This window comes from Egretta garzetta, unplaced genomic scaffold (genome assembly GCF_000687185.1).
Source record: "Egretta garzetta isolate BGI_Z169 unplaced genomic scaffold, ASM68718v1 scaffold561, whole genome shotgun sequence".
NCBI classification, from domain to species: Eukaryota; Metazoa; Chordata; class Aves; order Pelecaniformes; family Ardeidae; genus Egretta; species Egretta garzetta.
The window spans coordinates 871,595-878,628 of NW_009258760.1; positions in this window are offsets into that span (position 1 = coordinate 871,595).

Here is a 7,034-nt window from a genome sequence, read left to right on the forward strand (position 1 = left end):
ACTGTATACATACCAAACCCTCTTCCTGTCCCTGTCTTCACTGCGGGTCGTTAACTATTGACCCGATATCCCAACTCCTGGTATTTATTTAGCTCAGTAAATGGAAGCAAACACAGCCTCAAACCTGCAATGCAGGAGACAAGATTTTCTGTATTCCAGACCATTCCACAGCACCTTCACCTCAGATAGGAAAATATAAGCCTCACAAGTGAGGAACCTGAGCACATATCCCAGTGGATCAAGAAGGCTCCACTCTTCTCTCATCCCTCAATGTTGTTCTTGCGAGTCCTCTTCCTTCCTGGGAGCTTGGATAGCCACTGCTCCTCCAGCCCTTGGCTCAGGAAGGAATAAAAAGACGGCGTTCTCTGCAGAACCTTTCATCAGTACTAGGTATTTCAAAGGAAACTCAAAACAGTAGTTCAGTGCTGACTTACCTTTCGAAATCGCGTGTGCATGCAGGAAGTGGGGTGGGGGTCGGGGTCCTAGAGCATGACTTCAGAGGTGCAAAATACGGCAGTTTCTCACACCAGGTTTGTCCTGCCTAGAGATGGGTACAAGTGCATCTTGAGTGTCATGCTGGTGCCCTCTGCTAGAATAACTAGACATTCCCTTTCCTCATTTAGAAAGCTAAATTTTGTTCTGAGCTTCTGAAATCCAGAACATAAGAGGTGCAGCCAGTTGAGAAGTGAGGGGAAAGATGGCTCTTAGCTCCTCCAGCATCCTGAAGGATGTTAGAGTGTAAATAACTCTTGTGCGGGAGCCAGCATGACTCCACTTTGGACTGCAGGTTCCCAATTCCCTGCAGCATCCAGCTCTGTAAGGAATGCTGCCTTTACTGATGTTTTTGGGAACTGAGAAGCCATCAAGCTTAAATTATAGTGGCCTTGTGCTGCTTCTGCAGCAGGAGGCTTTTCTCCTACTTTCTGTAGCTGTGCTGTAGCTCCACTGCACTGCTGTGGCAGGAGCACGTAGGAGCTGTAGCATGAACTGGCGGGTGTCTTGTTTAGTCTATGGAAATATCTTCTGGCATCTTTCTTGTGTAGACTGAAATATGTGATCAACTGCACTGACATTTAAAAATCCATCAAGAATCATGCAGTTTGCAGCTGCTCCACAAGCAAAATTATTTCCTTGAAGATATTGCTGCTGCGCGTTCCCTCTGTGCTCATTAAGCGGAGGTAACATTAAGCTGGAGTGAATGACAAATGATTAGGTCTGGATCTTAGTCTGACTGCATTCAGCGTCGCATTAAATCAGAAAGTGATGTTCAGATTACTGTTTGTCAGCTGTCCGATCCCCCTTTTTTTCTTCAATAACATGACCTTGGTTTCAAATGCCCTCATGGCATTTTTCCTCACTGGACTGCTGAGAGCAGGTCACATTGCCTACTGATGCATAACAGAAGAGAGGCTTAGGAGGAACTTCATGTCTGTATGGAAAAATGCATGAAATGGATGCTACGTTAGCCCAGGATTTTGCTTTGGCCAGTGGTGGTCTTGCCCATCACTGAAAACTACCTTTTCTGTGTAAAGTAATTTCTTACTATCCTAAGAAAGCAGGCTTTGTGGATTCTTCCTCTGGAGAAGAGCTACAGCTCAGCCTGCGTAAGCTGCACCTCAGGTGGTTGCGAAGGGCGTTGGGGGTAAGTGTTATGCTGTTGCCTGGTTTTGAGAAGTAATCTGTTCTTCAAACAGGGAAGTTGACGGAGCCTGACAAGTGTTGGCAAATCATTTGGCTACAGCTTAGACAGCAGCTGAGTTCAAGTTCTGGCCTCCTTTGTTGCCACTGATGGACCTCCCTCTCGTCATGGTACAGTCTCTGCATTTTGCTTTGTAAGGTCAAATGGCATAAAAGAATTTCATCAAAGGTCAGCTTGCCCCAAAGTCCACTTTAGGTGCTCAGTGAACTTAGGAACAATCTCAGTGAAGAGAGGGAAAATTCAGAAAAACATCTGCACAGAAGGATTTTGTATGGCTTTGGAGACTGCTAAATGTTTCCTCCCACTAGCTTCTGGATGGTGAGATACAGATGTATTGATTACAAATGATGTCATTTTAACAGCTGGTCCATATGTTATAGATTGGGACATCTGGGCAAGAATTTAATTTCTTTGAGGGGTATTTAGCTAAAATGTTGAGGGTAAAAAATGCCACTCCAAAGAGAAGGGTATGGAAAAGCCCTGGGTTTTTACAGCTACGCATTTGCGTGATTCATGTTCCCTCAGGTGTTTGCTATTGGAGGACCAACGGTTTGCAATGCTTGCTCTTTTTTTGCAGGAAGGTATCTGGGATTTTGGGAAAAGTAAGACAAAAGTCTATCCATACAGTAGTTCACAGATTAAATGAAACAAGTTTTGTAGCTATCATAGGTCTCTGAGCATGAGAGGGAGGGGTGCTCCTGAGAACTATCATGTTAAATCTATTTCTGTCCTGAGTTCACAGTTTGCTCATCTAGGGACCTAAGAAGCATTTCTAGCCACTGGAGTCTGTATCCAAAAAAGGGGGTGGTGGAAGAGGGGAAAGAGGCTGGCATATTTTAACTCAGCACATGCTGAGTACCTTCCATGTAACTGCCAGCCACTGTCCTTGCTACCACTTAGCTTTTGTGGACACCAGATGTTATGCCATCTTTCGCCTATTGAATTCCTTTCTGTGTTCAGTAGGCTTCTCTTAGGCATTTTGAAACCCAACGCTACCACCACACACCTGACTGGGGGGAGCTTGTTGACTTTAGCTGCTTTTGACAAACCTCCTAGCACAAAGCAAAAATTACTCTGTTTTGATCGTCAGAGAGAACGGTCACCCAAGGGAAAAGACAGAGAGCCCATGGCTTGTGCAATTTTAGAAAGAAATCCAATAAAGCACAGGAGAGCTTATTTAAGGCGTGGTTGGAACTACTCCTCACTGGCTAGAGGCTGGAAGGAGTTCCACTCTATCTTTCCATTTCCATGACCTATGCAACTGTCACTCATAACTAGACTAAGTTATGTGGATTTTTCTGAGATGGAAACGTGCTCACGTCCTCTGTCGGACAGAGTATGGGGTCCATGAATGTGGTTCAGCGGTAGGGTGCTTGTACCCTCCAGGCCCTCTGCTTCCATACAAGGAGGAGTTAATGGTCCTTTGGAGTAGTGGTGCTGCAGGAACGTGGTTCAGTGAGAGGCAGTCAGGAATTTCTGCCACTGACCCACAGGCTGACCCTTGAGCAAGTTATTTCAGCTGGAGAAACCAGCTGCTTCCAAAGATCTAAGAGTGCTTTCTCATTGGCATAAAATGATTATAGCTGTGAAGAAGGCAAGTGACCTGATACCTTTAAAGTGTCTGTATCATAAGCATCAAGGATTTTTAAAAATTCCTTTTAGTGTTAAAAACTAGACACGAAGGAAAACTCTTTAGCTACCATTTGGGTTGCTTGGGTGACTGGAAGCACCACCTGAGGGCCCCCATGGGCTTATGTTGTGATAGGAAATAATCCCCAAAATAAAACAGTGGCCAGGGCTGCTGTTCAGTTTAACAACAGCAGGGGAGCTGGGCCCTGGGCATTCCAGAAAAAATATGTGTAACGGCTTCACAGTATGTGGATGAGGCAGAAAACACTTTCCGTGCTCTCGCCCCAAGTCCGTTTTGCAGTCAGTACCTCCTGCTAGAGTCATGGGAACTGGTCAGTTCAGCAGTTCCCCACCCACCAGGGATTTACCTGCACTTGCCAGCTTGCCCACAGGTATCCTCTGAATCAGCTTTCAGATCTAAGTAAAACACAGGAGTTGGGAATAAGTGGGGAGGACACAGCTGGGATAGATGAGACAAGAGAAATCAAGGGTGCATCTTCTGAAAGTTTCTAAGAGTTGCTCACTGCTGCTCACAGATGTTGGGACCCTCGGAAAATTTGTCTGTATGCAGATACAACCTCTAGGGCCTGGAGTGCAGCAGCTCCCCAATGTCCCACAGCAAAACTGAGTTATTATATGAATCACAGAATATCCCTGAGTATTCCTCCCAGACCCTCTGGGGATCTGAGGTGCTTGACACACCTAGGCTGGGAATCCCAGACAGCCTCAGGTGGAGGACAGACAGCGAGATGCTCGGTGTAGGCAAGAAGATAACACCTCTGGGAAGGTGCAAAAGCCAAACTTCAGGTTTCTAAAGGCTTTTTAAGTCTGAAAATGGAGTTGACCATGTATTCTGAAGAAATGACATGGGACTTTGTGGACCATACTTCACAGGATTAGACATCCTTATTCCATCACTGTGTCATCTATATAAGCTTTTAGTGCATCTGGGCTGAAAATGATGCAAATGCCTCTCAGCCTTTAGCATGACACTTATCTATCATACACTTATTTTGTGGTGTGAGCTGACCTTTTCCTGCTGCTGCTCCTGCTGCACTCGTCGGACAACCTCTTCACCCTTTCCCCTGCCTGAGACATCCTTTTGGTACTGCTGCCAGAAATCTCTGGTGCGAGGTAAGAAAATAAGCCAGCCTGGCAATTAGGACATTCCCCTGGCTGTTACATATTCAACAACAAAATACTCGATGCTTTTGTCAAAGCATCCTCTAAAGCATTTTACAGATATTTATGAGGGTAATTTGTGTGTCCTAACATTCCTGTGAGATAGTCTTATTACCCCCCCAACTAAAGATGATGAAATTTATGTGCAGAGAGGTGAAGTGACGTGCCCCAGGCTACGTGATGAGTCAGTGACTGAGCAGGAAATTAAACCCAGAAGTCCTGGCTCCACAGACGCAGCCCAGTTGTGTAACCACTACACAACTTATCACTCAATCGCTAACAGAGCTAGACCAGTAGCCGTGCCAATTTTACGCCTGTTTTTCCCCTTAGCTTGAATGCAAATACAGCAGAACGTTGGCAGCCCGTGCGAGTGGGGAGTGAGCCGTGGGGAGCGGCAGGCGCTGGGGTGTGCAGGTCGCTGAGGATCGGGTCTGCCCCGATGCTCCGTATCCATGCAGGGGCACAGAGAGTTTGGCAGCGCTTTGGCAGAGACCCAGGCTGTGATTATCACAGGGTGGGGAATGGAGAGGAGAGAGAAATTCACTGCTCTCCCATCGTGCTCCCACTTGCATTACCCACACCCAGTAATTAGCTCGCCAGGTTCCACCTCCAGCCTGCCAGATGCAAGGCTGCGGGATGCATCCTCTCCTCGCCTAGCTCTGAAGGGATCCTTGCACGTCGCTTACTGTAGGAAGGGTCAGGATGTTTGGGGATCTGATCTCAGATCTCTTTACATGGTGAAGGTATGTCCTGTAGGACAGGGGGGAAAAAAAACCCCAAACACTATTGAGAAGAGATTGTGTTGCTGAGATGGGAATTTTTTTCTTGAGTTGTCGGTCTGTTTGTCTTTCATTTTTTTTACTTGGTGGAAGAGAAATGATGGGGAAAAGCACACCTAAAGTGATTTTTTTTTCATTTCAGAATGTTATTTCAAAGACTACTTAGCTATTTCAAAGATTGTTTAGTTTCAGAGTATTCAGAAGTGCAGGATGTCTACCTTTTGGCTTATTTTCCAGCTGAAAGCATGTAGATGAAAAATATTACTGGTTTGGAACCTTTTATTTTGTTTATATTGCCATCCTGATTTTTCAAATGGGAACTAAGTCTAAACCATCAACATGTCTGGGGAGAAAGAAAAGGTGTTTCTCCTGAATAGTTCCAGCAAATTGAAAGGTATTATTTCATAGAATCATTTAGATTGGAAAAGACCTTTAAGATCATCAAGTCCAACCATAAACCTAGCACTGCCAAGTCCACCACTAAATCACGTTCCTAAGTGCCACATCTACCCCTCTGTTAAATACCTCCAGGGACAGGGACTCAACCACTTCCCTGGGCAGCCCATTCCAACGCTTAACGACCCTTTCAGTGAAGAAATTCTTCTTAACATCCAATCTAAACCTCCCCTGGTGCAACTTGAGGCTGTTTCCTCTCGACATATCGCTTGTTACCTGGGAGAAGAGACTGACCCCCACCTCGCCATTTCAGTGCTTGAAAGGCAGCTTCACCGCAGAGCTAACTCCTGTATTGATCAATGCGAGCTGTTTGTACCACGTAACTGCGCCAGCTGAGAGAGCGACAGCAGACTAAAACCGCCGTCGTGCACCGTCATCATCCACGCTGCTTGACAGTACCAGTGTGTAGCTCTAGAACCAAACTATCAGGAGCCATCTTCAGTAAGAAACCCTGCGATGTAATTACTGTAGCAGTTGCAGCGTGTGTGTGACCATATTGATTGGGTAAGCCTTTCCCACTGATGCCAACTCAGCAGCCCAGAATTAAAAAAAAAGAAAGGGGGGAAAAAAATAAAGGAGGAGGGGAGGAAAAAAAAAAAAAAAAAAAGGTATTTTTCCATAGAAGGCTGCGTCCCAGCAGGCAGCATCTCTTCTAGAATGCCTTACACCTTCAAGAAACTGCTCTGCTTGACCAAATTGACGGTGCCACTGCTGGAAGGGGACAAAGGGTTATGGCAAGGGGGAGTGTGCAGTGCTTCCAGTGCTGCTCCATCCCAGGGAAGGGAGAGCTGCTTCAGTAGGAAGCCTGGTTCTGGCCCTGCTTATCCTCTAACCTGCAAACAATACGGCGGAGTCAGGGAACTGTGCTTGGGCTTCCTCTCATCTTCCCATCAGACCATTTTTAGCAGAAACCTGTAGCTTACTGATGCAGCTTCTTTTGGTTTTTGAACCACCGTGGCTTTACATGAAAGCAGTTGTGAGCTGGAATGAATCCGCTTGATGGGAAACAGGGTTGCCTCTGCAAATTATCCAATCCCGAGATTCTGTAATTTCCCAGTGTGCTCTCCTTCGGTCCTCCTTGGAGCTGCCCCAGCCGACTGTTTGCCATAACAATCTAATTATAACATAGTCTGGCCGCGAGCACCAGCTGCCTTCGGTTTCTTTTATCTCATTGAACTGGGCAAGCAAAAGTGAGGTGCTTCAGAGCCTGCTCCCTGTGTGAAACCGAAGGAATTCAGATATGTATTAGAAAGGCGTTAGCTTCTCCTTTTCTCTCTCTCTTCCCCCCA